This window comes from Meleagris gallopavo, chromosome 11 (assembly GCF_000146605.3).
Source record: "Meleagris gallopavo isolate NT-WF06-2002-E0010 breed Aviagen turkey brand Nicholas breeding stock chromosome 11, Turkey_5.1, whole genome shotgun sequence".
Classification (NCBI taxonomy): Eukaryota; Metazoa; Chordata; class Aves; order Galliformes; family Phasianidae; genus Meleagris; species Meleagris gallopavo.
This window is the reverse complement of record NC_015021.2, coordinates 1444377-1459274: the sequence shown is the minus strand read 5'-3', so window position 1 is coordinate 1459274 and position 14898 is coordinate 1444377. Positions and strand designations below refer to the sequence as shown.

At 50.8% G+C, this 14898-nt stretch overlaps 1 long non-coding RNA gene across 1 annotated transcript; it reads right to left on the bottom strand.

The window, feature by feature from the left end:
• Positions 1-2908: 2908 nt before the first annotated feature.
• On the bottom strand, positions 2909-5758 carry LOC109369414. The gene is made up of 3 exons (XR_002118415.1): positions 5628-5758; positions 5303-5347; positions 2909-5101 (listed from the first exon to the last, which is right to left on the bottom strand). It is a non-coding gene; the product is annotated as an uncharacterized LOC109369414 (long non-coding RNA).
• Positions 5759-14898: the final 9140 nt, after the last annotated feature.

Here is a 14898-nt window from a genome sequence, read left to right as displayed (position 1 = left end):
ACCTGCTGGACACGCTCTTCTTAATGCACCCCAGAATGCCATTGGCCTTTTTGGCCACGAGGGCACACTGCTGGCTCATGGCCAACCTGTCGTCCACCAGGAACCACCGGTGAACAAGCATGAACGGACAGAGCATTTCCATGTGAAAGGAGGACTCCTCCATATGGAAGAGGAAGGACCAGGGAGACTGCAGTGTAAGAGCCAACGTGAAAAGCAAGCTCATGCTTATGGACCTGGTGTGAGAGCCTACGAACACCCATCTGTGAACAGTCTTTGTGCTGAAGGATTCCCACGTGTGCTTTACAGCTTCTTTACACACAAAAACCCAGTCCTGGACAGCAAATGGAGTCCTTTACCATCGTGCTACATTTTCCACAAATTTCAAACCCTAAAAAAAAGCAATTGATTACGAAACTATTTAGATAATAACCATGCAATTATATCATGAGAGAGGAAAATAGCAAGAGAATTTATGAAAAGCCAGGCTTACTCAGCTTTCAACACAGCACAAGTTTTCACTCAGGCATTTTTGAAATGATTTTAAATTAAGGTTGATGATAGCTTGAAATAATAAGCTCCATACTGTCTACAAGGCTTTTATTCTATTAACTCCTGCATCGCAAACTGGATGATAAATTCACTCGGTGCTGGCCGTAAGCACCCATAAGAGCTCAGATACAGCCATGCACATGCCCTTGCTGTCAGCTCCCTGCAGCATCCCGCAGGCTGTGGAGGCTCAGATCCATGTGACCACAGCTGGCTGATGCTTCAACAGCCTGGCTTTGCAAGCATTCTAAATTCCTTATGCTGGATATGTAACTGGGAAGCACAATGGCAGCAGCACCTCTGCAACAGCACAGAAAATTCAAGTCCCCGTTCCCTGCCTGGTGTTTTTCCATGGCCTGGTTACCCTTTGGACACCTCCCAAGTTCCTTCCTGCGGTGGTCTCTGAAATTCATTTAAACCAGGAAATTACCCTGCCTGTTTTTCTCCACCGACTCCATGTGTCCAGGCTGACAAATGACAGCAGGACAGGATGCCAGCCACCACTTAACTATTCACCACCAGTGTGAGACCCTTCTCCACGACACCTGGCCTCCGGGCCCACGTGAGTGCCACAGGGACACAGCAGCAAGTATTCAATGGGACCAAAGTACCAAGGGGTGGTACCAAGGAGCTGGGCTGCAGTCAGGCCAGGCTGAGCCTGGATGGCCACACAGAGATGGCTGCTAGAACAAGAGTTGGAAAAGATGATTAATTGAGGCTGGGAAACAAAGCCAGCTTGATTTCTTTTGAAATGGAGAGCAGCTCCTCAGACAGCAGCAAGTATGAGCCTGTACAGCCTGCAGTGGGGAGGAAGATAAGAGCTTGCCTGGCCCCAGTCCAAGCAGCACGAGAGACACGCACCGAGGCAGCCAGGAGCTCCAAGCCCTACAGCACCAGGATGGGCTTTGCTGGGCATAGCCAGAGGCCTCACGGCTGTCCTGGGCTGCAGCATTCCTTGCTTTGTACCATGCAGGGTGACACAGTCACAGTCAAGTCCTGCAGCAGGGCCAGACAGGGACCCACACCTCCAGCAGAACCAGAGAGATGGGAATGATTCACAGCCGCTGGCAGGAGCTGGGCAGAGGGACAAGAAGAGCTGCTGGTTATTTCACAGCCTGCATCGCACTAGCCCTGTAAATCAGATGAGGAAGACATAGCAGACTCATCGCTGTGGGATTAAATGCTATTTTCTCTCTCTCTCTTTTTTTTTTTTTTCCTCTTTCTTCTCTTTTTCACTGGTGTTATGCCAACACCATCAAGCATTGCTTCATCTCCCTCTCATTTCCAGGGGCTTTAAATAAAAGCTTCTTCCCTGTGCTGTTTGTAATGTGGGTAAACAAAGCACCAGCTCCTGGCCAGGGGGCTGGGGAAGGAGCACCACAAGCCAGCAGCTGCATGGGGACAGGATAGCTGAGTGCCACCAGCAGAGCTCCGGTCCCCAGCTCAAATGGCCCACAGCTGTCTGTAGCAGGTGGCCCATGTACAGACCACACCAGCTAAAGGAAGGATGGCTTTAGCTAGAAGCAAGCCTCCCCTGTTATATAGCCTGAACATTTAAACTGTTATCATTACAGAAAATGTTCTATTTCCAGGGAAATGGATCACTTATGTGACAGCTGTAAAACCCCATTAATGAGAAGATAAGAGCTCTGAAGCTGCTACAAAATCCACTTTTTTTCTTTGCCTTTAGTATAGCTTACAATTCAGTTTACACTCACAAATATTTGTTCAGCATGGCAAAGTCAAGTTATGGACAGACACTCCAGCCCCAAGCAGGTAGGAAACACCTGGGGCAGGAGGGCTGCTGGCAGCACCCAGCACCTCCCATCAGGGCTGCATTTTGGATGCTCAGACAAGTGCATTTCGTGTTGACTGTTGCACAGAACTGCAGTGCAGTGTCTCCATTTATTTGATTTGTATCGCCTGAAGGAAAAGGCTTTTGCTGTCTTCATGCACTCTAAGCATTTGGCTTCAAAATAAAAGCTCCAGGGACCTGTCATCACATGTGTTCTTTCCCATAAAGGAAGGGCAAGATGCAGCCTTTTCAAGCTGAATTGCAGAAAAGTGCTCAAGCTCTGTGCTGCTGCTTTGTGTTGCTCAGAGACGACCTTGCAAAGGTTGCTTTTTAAAGCAGCTGTCTCCTCTTCCTACAGTTTTACATTAGAGCTGCCATGTCCTGACTTCCTTGCTTTACCTGGAGGACTTTGATGCCCTTTGAAGGAGTTAGAAAAGGAGTAACATCACTCAGGCTCTTTCACCCTGAAGAAATGCTCTCAGGACTTGATCCAACACAACCAACAGAGTGACCTCTTTCACCACAGGCATCACGAGCACTCACATGCACAGCACTCATGTGTAGCAGCCCAGTGCACCTCTGCAAAATGGAAACATGTTCTGTCTGCTGGGCTCTGGGCAATTCCCTGAGTGTCCAGTGAGCTTGGGCAGGACTTCCTCCTCCCAGCTGTGTGAAAGGCTGTGGCAGGTATGCGATGTGTGTAACACACTGTGGTCAGCCCTGCTCCTCCGGCCTCAGGACTGCGAGCACAACCCAGTGCTGCTGGGAAAGAACACCAGCTCCCCAGTTTCTCCCAGCACAGGTACTTGTTTCTATCTCTGGTATCTCAGTTCTGTGCAGTGTGCTTCCTGCAGCGTTTGCCCCAGGCACCTGTCCTGGAGCAGTGGGGGGGATGCTACTGCCTGTGGGGACCATGGCACTGCTACTGCAGCAACCCCTGCAGCAGGACAGCCTTAGCCAGCCAGACAGCTCCTTCCTCACTATTAAAGGGGACAAAAAGGTATCCCAACCATTTACTGTACAATATAACAGAAAGATTCAAGAGCCACTTCCAGTTCTGCACCACTCCCAAGCACTGTTTCGCTCCAGAAGCTTAAGCTTGCTCCAACAGCACTGCTCATTCTGTACCAGATCTCTCACTCTCTCCCCTCTCACTCTCCACCTCCTCTCCCTCCTCCTCCTGTTTTTTCCATTTCTGCTTGGAGGAGCAGCAGAGATAAAGCACAGCCTTCCCTGGCTCTTCCTGCAGGCTCTGAATTGCCCAAACCAGTCAATTTGCTTCATCCCCTACACCTCTTTTGCACACTGCTGACAGTCTGCAGAAATCATGAATCTTTACTCTTCTCCTGGCACAGTGAGAGTGATGGGATACAAGTGCTTGGTGCACTCCTATAGAAACCACCAGGAGAAGCTTTGCAGCTGGAGGATGCAGAAAGTCTGACCTGACCCATACACCGTCCAGTGGCTGATGCTGCCCACAGCAATCACCCACCAGCTCTCTGCCACCTTCTTCTACCACCTCTAAGGAACACATAAGCCTTAAAGGCACCCACAGGTACTGCAGGGAACTCTGGCATTCTGGGCACACGCAGAGGCAGCCTGCAGCAATCACAGCTCAGCCAGCAGCAGGGCCATAGGGCTGCTGACCCAGGAGCACTTGCTTTCTCCAGCAGCTCCCTGCCCTACTTCCCTTTCATAAACATGTAATTGTGACACAGCATTACATAATTCATCATGTTACATCGACATCGGGGCCGTGCTCACGCAGTTTATTCCATGGAGCACTGGAGCTGACACAGAGGGGACAAACTGTACTGCAGGAGGCTCTCATTCAGGGCCCAATTCCCAGAGGCCCTACACCACAGGGGCTGTGACCCTCATACAGCCCCATGAGACAGGGCAAGAACATCCAGGTGCCACCAATTTCTCCCCACAGCCAAACAGACAAGTCTAAATCTACAAAATGGTGTCCCAACATTATCACACTCTGCCACCCAGAGAGATGTGTAAACCAGCTGTCATTCCTGGATTTGTTTTTTTGGAAGGTTTGCAGACCTGCCTGACAAGTTGGTCTGATGCCTTATAATCCATTTTCCTCCAGGTTTTTAATGCCACCTAACATTCTGAGGAAAAACATTGCATGCAAACAGATTCTTGCACCAAATTTGAAGTGCGGGAAAAAATTAAAGATGCTATTTGGTTGTTATGAGCTGCTCCAAGGGATCAGTTCCTGGTATTGTATAATTTTGATCTTCAACCAATAACTAAGTGGCTAGAAAAATCTTTCCTGGTAAGACAAGCAGATGACAGAGTTAACAGTGCTATATACAGCAAAGAGCACGTGTTGCTAAAGTCAACAATCTGAGTCACACAAGGGGTGGCCTTGGCCCCAAAAGCACCTTTAAGCACAATGAGGGCAGGGTCAGGCTGAGAGCACAAGGATGCAGAGGATGAGAGGTTTGGTACAGGGAAGTAGCGACTGAAGACATGATACAGGGCCATCACTCACAGAAACCTCTTAGTTCTCAAAACTGGGCTGTCCTGCAGCATGATGCCATGAGCACTGCTAAATCACTGTCCTTCCAGACAACAATGAAAATACAGGCTGGAAAGGACTTCTGGAGGGCTTTGGTCCAGCCTCCTGCTCTCTGCAGGGCTATCACAAACACTGGAACAAGTCACTTGAGTTGTGGAGATCCTTAAGCATGTGGACCCCCACAAACACTTCTTTGGTGACCTGTTCCAACGCTACACCAGCCCCTGGAACAGAAAGATGAGGGAAGGGGGAGATGTCCAAAAGGAAAGCTGCCTTGCTGATACAGTAAGCCTTCAACAGCAAAGGGGAGGATGTTGTGGGTGCAGTCAGAGAACACAGGCACACAAGGTGGGGTTATAAACTCTTCAACAACATGCCTTGCAGATTTTCCCAAAATGAAATGAGTCAAAGGTCAAACAGCTTACCAGCAACTAGGGGTCCTATTGCCACTGCAGGTCTTTAGCATCTCCCTAAAAAAGGAAGGTGGAATGATAAGCTATAAGTACTTGTGAACTAGCATGGCCCAGCCTCAGAGTCTGCAATGGAAGTCTCAGATCTCCCATCCTTACCTTACGAAGGCAAAGAAGGTTCTTATCTCCCCCCCCCAGCACTGCTGCCCTGCCCCGGAGCTTCCCCCCTGCTCCTCAAATGCCCCAGAGATTTCTGGCCCCCTAAACCCAAGTTACTGATGCTTCTCCCAGTGAGCCAACTGCAGACAAGCATTATGGTAGCACCCACCCTGCCACATACCTGGGCACAGCCAGGAGCAGGTCATGGCCACCAAGCACAGGGTGATGCAATAAACAGAAAATCCTTCACTTCCTCACAGGCAAAGCAGCACTTGTGACCACTGGCATCACCTAAGTAGCCTAGCCAGAACCAGCTGGGTGAATCACAGAACAAAGCCCCTGGATGCCCAATAAAAAGCCAGCAGGGCAATGCACAGGTGAGTTGTGTTAGGGTTGGGTGTTAGGGTAGCTGTCAGCTATACTTGCTTGTTAGCAGCTGCCTGGGGTAGAAAAGCTCTTGTGATAGCCGGATTTCCTTTCCATCACCTTAGCATTAGCTGATTTTGTGCTGTTCATACCTACAGACCTTCATCATCACAGCTTAATAGGGCACGGGGCTGTAGCCAGGAAGCAGCACCATATGCTCTGGGATGTGCTCTTCTCCTGGGTGTCTTCCTATTTCCTTCTTCACACTGAGTGAGCCCCTGTATAAGCCCAGTGAGATAGCAGCAAATGCAGCATAGGAGCTCTTGCTTAGTCCTGCTGGAGGCACCTCAGGGCCTAATGAGGACAAGGGGCAAACCAGACCTATCTGATGATGGGCAGCCCTGGCTTTACTGCTCCCTGCATGTGGCCTGGGATGTGCTGGTGGACGTGGAGGAGCTGGCACGTGTGGTTGGGGTATGAGGCAGCCTGTGAATCTGCTGGAGTGAGTGTGGCCACAGAGCTCACTGTTCCCCAGCCTCTCCAAATAGCTGCCAGCACAGCTCTCAGGTGACACACAAACTGCCCCACGTCCCAGCTATGCAGTGGCATCCTTCAAAGAGCGTGCAATTAAAAAGCAAGTTTCCTATTTGATCATTTGCAGAGAAGGAATTAAGTGATGCATGCATCTTGCCTCAGCTCACCCGCTCCGATGGCAGCTGCTCAGGTGCACCAGCAGTGGTTCTGCTGGAACCAAGGCAAGGAGATGTCCCTGCCTGCACCCTGCCCTGTGGGCTGTGCGTGGAGAGTGATTTTGCAAACACAAACTTACCAAGCTGTCATTGCTTGTGCTTGGATAAAAGGTCCGCCTCCATTAGGGTGCACGTGAGCTAGCAATGACCAAGTTGTAATGCTGCTCCCCGCAGCTGGGGTGATGACTCCTACATTCTTTGTGCGCTCTTCCTGCTGCTGGAAGCTGAATGTGTTTCCTGGTGGTGTCCCAGCGGGGTGTGGGGGGGCACTGACCTCAGCTCGGGCTCTGCAGGGAGCAGAGCATCATGTTGTTCTTGTGCTGAACAAAAGGAAACGGCCACGGCGGGCTGGTAGTGTGGGGCTGTGGTTGTGTCCATCCAAGCATGAGATCCATGCGGTAAGGCAGCTGCCCAAATAGAACAGGGTGAAGTGCTTGAGTTCACAACACAGGGGAGCACACTGCGCTGAGGGAAGGAGCGGTGCGCACAAGAAAAAGCCTCTGCCTGCCCATCCAGGAGATGACAAATCCCCTAAAAGAGAGGTACTCAATAAGTATTTCTGTTCAGTGTTTGGAGGGCAAAAGCCAAACAATACAGCGCGTTATAAAATATAATAGCTATAAAACACTTCCCACCCTACGAGGGCTTCAGGAAGATGTTAAACAATAGCTGCCGAGCTCAGATTTTCAAATCAGCAGCTCTGACACATGGCAGAGTGTAAAGGAGTGGGTGAGGAGCCGACTAATGGGCGTCCCCAGGTGCTGGGATGATGACCTGCCATTACCGCCTGCAAGTAAACAGGATGTCCCACATCGGTGCAGCCCCACTGGCACCCAGCTGCACTGAGGGATGGGACGGCAGCCGCCAGGGCTAATGGATGCGGTCCTGAAGTGAGGAAATGTAATCAGTGTCAATTAGTGCAGCTTTATGGAAAAGAGATCTTGGCTCCTGTGTTGTTAATATTACCCATAGTGGTCAAACTTGTGATGGTGCTGATGGAGGGAGTGTGTGTGTGCACGGTGCTTGGCAGTGTGAGCTGGGAGGGAGCACTGGAGCTGACACAGCTGAGGACTGATCCTCTCTCCTCACAGTCACAGTATCACTAAGGTTGGAAAAGATCTCTAAGATCATCCAGTCCAACCGTCCTCTTACCACCAATACTGCCCACATCCCTCAGTGCCACGTCTCCATAATTGAACACCTCCAGGGATGGTGACCCCACCACGTCTGTGGGCAGTCTGTGCCAGTGCATCACCACTCTTCAGGAAAAAGCAGATTTTTTTAAAATCCAACCTGAAATTTCACACCACTGCAGCTCGCAGAGAGCGCTGCAAGTGTCTGGGCCCTAGCAGAGTAGCTCTGGTTGCCGGGGAGAAAATAAATCATAAGGAGCAATAAGGAATACCTGGTTGATGAATATCCTGTCATCTTTGACATGCATGCCAGAAATAGAAGGGTGGTTAAGAAGGTGATTGTCAGGAGCATGATGAAAGACCCACCAAAGGAAATGAACGTGAGCTCCCAATGGGAAGTAGCTGAGCTCACATTTAAAGGCGATTGCAGGTGGGTGATGAACACGGCCTGGCACTGGCCACTGCCCTCTCTGTCATCTGTGTGTGACTGCAGGCTCTACATGCTGGTGCTGCAGCAGCTCTCTGTACGGCTTCAGGTACGGGCTGGGCTGTCTGCTGGCAGACCCCACATCGCTGCTACCACTCACCATCATAGCTCCACCATGACACCTCACACCACAGCCTCCCGGGCAGCCAGGCAGAGGCGGCTGGTGGTATGGAGGACAGCAGCAGGACACCGGGGACACAGGGATGGCCTTCTGCCGCCCACCTGGGGCACAGCACATTGCCCTCTTCTCCCTGCCCTGCAGGGGCCCACTTGGCGAGCACCCATGGTGTTTCCCAGCACCAGCTGATGCGTGGGCCCTTCCTGGCGGCAGGTCGGCCCTGCAGTGCTAATTAGCCCGGCTGGCTGCTGATTGCCAGGAAGCGCTGCTGCCGAGGTCACAGCCACTGCGCTCCAAGAGGGGGGCCAGGCCAGACTGTGGGGCTGACCTTGGGTGTGAGAAGCCTGGGCACAGCAAAGGGAAAGGCGTACATGAGAGATGTGCTCTCACCTTCCCACACTTGCTCACATCCCAAAGCTGCCTGTTCACTGCAGGGCAGGCAGGAAGACACCCAACACTATGTACTGTGTGCTGAATGAAGACAGTCCCCAAGAAATGGTGGGACTGTTTAAAGCCTTTTTCTTATGAAGTCTAATAATGATAAACCTCCCAAAAAGATGGCATACACCTCTTGGTACACTTAGGAAGCAAGAGTAAGGCAGGAACAAACACCAGCCTTAAATTACTGTGAAAGCTGATCCTGCCTTTAACATTTAATGTGTAAAAAACCTGTGTCCCACCCCATCTTGAGTGAAGCCTCTGCATCGTAAGCATGGCCAGTAACTACTGGAGACAATTCATGCCTCCTTCCGGCTGGTCCAAAAGCTGCCAGCAGCTATTATCTTTCATGCTATCATTTTTCCCTCCGGAGCAGTAGGTTCAGAGATGGTGAGCATAAATCCATGCTGCAGGCGCAACTAATGCTCTCCTCATGCAGCATGCACTGTGCTGAGTAGGACACAGTAGGGCTGTGGCATGGCCTGGAAAACAGGAGCAAATGCTTGAACTTGCAGCAGAAGATGCCGAGATCCCAAAACACCCAAGTACAGGGGTTAAAGATGATAATTATCTAATCTACCTAATCAAGAAGGTGCTCCAGGCCAGTATGGCGTCACCTCGGATCTGCCCAGGTGCAGCCCATGCATTGGCCAGCAATGGGCTCTGCACCACTCCTTGCTTGGGTGACTTAGTTTTGTTTTGCTCTTTGAAAAGACTCTTGATGCACAGACTCCCAGACAAGAGAAGAGTTTCTTTGGTGCTGAAATTGCTCACAGGCATCAGCACAGACAGCACCAAGTCCTTGGTTCGCTCTCCAGCTCTCAGGATTGAACAGTGGAGGTGCTGGCAGGTAATTTCACTTCCCCTCATTCGGAAGGGGGGAAAATAGTGGAGGCCTCTGGGATTAGCTGCCCTTTCTGTGAGAAGCACTTATCACAGCTCACATGGCTCTCCGCAATCTTTTTGTCTATCATGAAATGTGTGTTGACTGAAGATCTCTGGCCTATCCAAATTTCTTCCCCAGTGAGCACAGGTCATGCAGTGAGCCTCTGCTCACACCAGTTATGTTTTGCTGGGAGCCAGCTGCTGTGTGCAAGGGCCTATCCTGAAGACATGGCTCTTATATAAGCTGCCTTGTTTGAACAGGAGAAAGCCAATGCAATCTGAGAAACCACTGGGGAGCAACGCTGAGCAGCATGGAAGGGGACCTGGTGCTCCGCTTAGGAGGCGGGATGGGAACAACGCAGCTTGGCATGAAAGCCTGCATGAAGCTTTCCTTCCGTGTTGTCCTAGCACTGCACTGAGCCGCGCTCCAGAGTGCTTCCAGCAGCTGTTTGTTACAGCAGTTTGAGAGGAGAAGGAACCTCTGCCTGGTTTCTTTCCCAGGCACAGCGAGACTGCATTAAGAATGCTTCAGCATATAAAAACAGACCACAGGCGAATGGTTTGAGCTTCAACTACGCTTGCAGCTGATAATGTTAATGCTAAACTTGTGGGACACCGCTCGAACTATACTCGAGCAAAACGAGGAGGAATATTTGCTTCCAGCTAATTGCCAAGCCTGTATGTTGTGCAAGGAAACAAAGAGCATTCTAAATAAATTACCATTTGATCTTGAACGTTGTGCAACAAAACTTCTCAGTTGCCTTCTCTCATCATCAAAAGAATTCGGGATGACAGGGGAGATTTCATGTTTTCGGCTCTGGAAAAGCAGAAGCGTGCCACAACAAGCCAGCTGTCTGTGTGCCCTACCATCTGCAGAGCTCTTCTCGCAGTTCCCAGCTCGGAGGTGTTTCCTGGTCTGCAGTGTGGGGCTGCGGGCTGGGCAGTGAGCTGGGACGTGGGGAGCACAGCCTCACCCCGACCTGGGACAGCCACCCTGAGCCAGAGTGAGCAGGCGGGATGGCACTGCGCTCCGGAGCTGACATCCACCGCTGCACACACAACCGTGGTGATTAATTACTCCTGTGCTCCCAACCTTGGAATTTGCTCGTTTATCATTTGCAGCCTCGTTTATCATTTCAGCAGAACTGCTGCCCCGTGTGCCGCTGCTGCTGCTGTGCCATGCAGGCCAGGCTGTGCTCACACCCTGTGCCGCCCTGCAGTCAGCTCTGCTCAGCTCTTCGTCATGGCCCTCATGCTCTTCCTCTTTATGACACCTGCTTAAAAATAATACAGTTTGATCTTCAGTGTGCAAAAGGCTGCGACATCTGTTCTCTGAGGGAGAAATTAGACAGAAGCAAATGAGCTGGGACCACAAGGGCCTTACTGCTGCAGCACAGGGGGATGCCTAGCTGTAGGATTTCTGCAGGCAGCACGAGCCCATCGCTTCATGCTCCTCAAATCTGGAGCTTGGGGGAACAAACATGCCTGTGACTGTTTGAGCTTGGACCGTGTGCGTGAGGAGCTGTGCCCAAGTCCCCTTGCACTGCCCAAGGTCTGCTCCCAGCTGCAGAGCAGCAGCGCTGGACAGACATTTCCTCGGCGGGGGCAGAACAGACAGAGCCTTCCTTGCCTCCATCCCATCGCTGTGCTGAGCCCCGGGCACCTCCGGTCGGGCTCACGCCTGCTCTTGCATCTCCACAAGGCTGTATTTTACAGGCAACTATAAAGGGCGCAGAGGGTATCAATTATGGTTTTCAAACAACTGATCCACAAGAAGCCAAGTTATTTCAAGAAGGATAAACGCAGCTGAGACCATCACGTATAATTCACATCTGCCCACAGCATTCCTGCCCTGCTGATTTGAGAGCCCGGTGGTGGCTTCAGCTCCCGTCCTGCCTCAGATGTGACTCAGGGGACAGCAGTTTGCATTCTAGTGTTGCTGCTTCCCCAGCACAGGCTGCAGGGACCCTTGGGCAGCAGGGGCTGCAGGATGGCACACAGCAGCACCCCCGTTCCCGGGGGAGCGATTTCCAGGTGATGCTGCAGGCACACACCTGCCCGGCGCTGCTCCTGCCCAGATTTAGCTGACACACGTATTCATTAACACTCTGGTGCTTGGTTTTTGTGACAAGCATATGACAGCCTTGGTGCTCCCTCCTCACCCCGGTGCTATTTAAATGTTCTCCCTATTATTATTCGATAATGCATCCTACTACATATAGCTCCTGAGGGAAGAGGAAGATCAAACACTGCATTTTTTATCACCTTTGTTCTTTGCTGAAAAAACTTCACCGCAGTGATGACTGGCAAAAGAAATTTAGCGGCATCTGCTGAAAAATATTTGAGGATTACAAGTAAATGTCTCAAGATAACCTATATCATTGCATTTGCTTTAATAGTGCTGACTTCTGGTATTTCCCGCTTTGCAGTCTGTGCTGCTCTGAGAGCATGCAGCAGCGGTGTGTTGGGGCAGGCACAGCATGCTGGCCCCCAGCCATGGCCATTTCTCCATCTGTGTTTCCTTCTAGGCCAGCTCTGCTTGGGAGCAGCATCCCCACCTGCTCAGTGCTCCCACCTGGGCTGCGGGGCTCCTTCCTAGCACCGCTGCCAGGCTCTGCCCTCAGAGCACAGCACCAGCACTTCTCCTCACCTTACTCCAGCCATCTCCCCGTTCCCAGTGAGCACCCCCCAAGCCCGCAGGCCTTTGAGCACTGCTGTTCTGTTTCTGCTCTGGTGCTGTGTGCGTTGAGCAGTGTTTGGCAAGCACATCTTTTCCAATGACCAAACAAAAGTTGCTGCTGGACAGCTTTGCCTTTTCTACAGCACTAACAGCTTCCAGAACTACCAAGCAGAAATGCTACATAATGACAGAATTTCTTTTGTTCCTGGGAGACTGTGAAACACTGCTTATTCTCCTCAATTGCATCTCCCAAATTGCACCATCCTTGTGTGAGCAAAGCTGCTTTAACCCTTGCAGTGTGGTGCTGCTCTCTGACCCAGGGCTCTGCAGCACTCTGAGGATCCCTGCCCATGGCTGTCAGCTGTCCTGAGTGCCCTGGGCATTTCCTCCAGGGACTGTGCTGGATGTCCCAGACATTCCCAGCACCAGCTGATCTGAGGGGCTCCATCCCATGTGCCTTTTTTTCTGTATATTTTTTCTCTACTGCTGCTGGTGTTTATAAGTGCTCAGAATACAGCTCCCCTTTCTCCTCAGCACATACCTGGAGGTATATGTCTTTGCTGTGTTACTGACCAGCTCCAAGGGAGGGATATGTTCTGAAGAAGGCCCCAAGCCTTTCCATATCAGCAAAACACACTCAGAGGAAGTGCTCTGCAGGAGATAAAGGCAGATTCTCCACGTGGTACCCCATGAGCATGTCTCTGTGTGCAGCCCATGCCTTGTCTGGTTTTAGGACCATCACCATCAGGTGACAAATCACTGCTGTATGATAGCCAAGCCTCTGATCTCAGGCAGAAACCCTTCGCAGCACAGTGGGTTCTGGCAGCTCTGAATTCCACTTTGTCTTGGTTTTCCTTTTATTTTTTTGCTTCCCAACAGGCAAAGTGCCTCAATTAACTTTGAAATTTTAGGTACAATGAAGCTAATTCCCGTGAAATATCTCCATGATGTAATTTGCTCAAAGTGCTTCCCCCATTAACAGCTGCTTGGCAAATAAATAAGTTCCAGAGCAAGTGAATTTCACAAAGCCAACCCTGACAGCATTGAAAAGAATAACAGGACCAGGCAGCAATTTGTCAGAAGTTAGTAATTAAGCCATGGAGGCTCATGATGGTAAGGGATGGAGCTGCTACATAGCCTGGTTGAAATATCCCCAAGCCAGGTGCTTCTCTGAGGGGAAAAAAGTGTTAAGGGAAACCTCACAAAGCAGTGCAGAGACCTGGCAAAAACCCATGTGAAAAGGAAAAACGCCACATGCCAGCCTTACTGCCCCAAATACCTCTTTCCTCTCTCTGCTGCCTCTTGGGGCAGAGTTAAGGTTACCCACTGCTCTCCTAACGGTGGAAAAGAGGGTAAGAGCCCCTCTCTGCTGCGCTGCAGAGGGCATTGCGGGCATTGCTGAGAAAGGAGAAATAATAGGTTGGCTTTTTTGTTTTGCAAAGTCAGAAACTACATCTTAAGGCTGAAGCCCGTTGTTATGTTTTCTGTTATTCTTGGCATGCTGACCGAAGTGCGCTCAGTAGGAATAGCAAAGAGCTGAAAAGTAAATATTGTATCCTCTGGGAGCAGCGAGCAGGGGAGGGCTGTTATATTGCTTAATGGATCACCCCCAGCGCCTGTTTGGGTTAGGCTTACAGTAATTGCTCCCTAGGTGAGTTTATACCAACAATTGATCATTTCAAATGGGAAAGAAGTACAAATGAGTAAGAGAATAAACACTGACAGCGTTACGAAACGCAGAAGAGGCGAGCAACAATCCCATGCAGCTCGAGCACGACTCTGAAAGCAAAGCCGACCGGACAACAGGGGATACTGTTTGCTCTATGCGCAACTCCTCATGCATGCTGAACAACACCAAGTACAGAGAGACAAAATGCAGCGCTCTCAGCACTCCCTGGTTCCAACCCAACGGCACAGCCCTGTCTCTGCATGTGAGGCAGTGATGGGCTGGGGCTCTGCCCTGTGCTCCAACCCTCTCCCCAGGGCACTACACGGAAGAAGGGCTGCAGAGCTCTGCAGAATGCAACAGGAACCTGGTGGCATTTCCACCAAACCAGGACGCAGGGTTAGGGCTGCAGCCCAGCTCAGCCTGCTGCCCTCGTCACATTAGTTAGAGGGGAGAGAGCCTCTCCCTCATTAAACAAAAATACCTGTTCATTCACAGCACAGGTGGAGGAAGCCAGGAGCCCCCTAAGCACGCTGCACATGCTGTTAGTAGGTTCAGCTGTAACTACGGCCATGTCCCTCTCTTCCACACATATATGTCGCACACATGCACATGGCAGCTCAGTGACCATCCCTTGGGCACACAGACTCAGGACTAGTGGGTTTCAGCCTGGAAAGAGCTTTCTCACACACATGGCTGTAACACTGTCACCCTGGCACCACCATCCCTGCTGGCAACCGCCGCGCTCACACACACATGCTGGGCTAAGCACAGAGCCCGAGCAGGGTACAATTTATTGCACCACTCATTCAGAACAGACTGGTGATTAAGCACGGTGATAAGCTACTAGGGCACCATTTTCATCTGCCCAACAGATACATATCAGCTACTTATTAATCATGATAAAAAGAACACAAAACCTCCCATGGC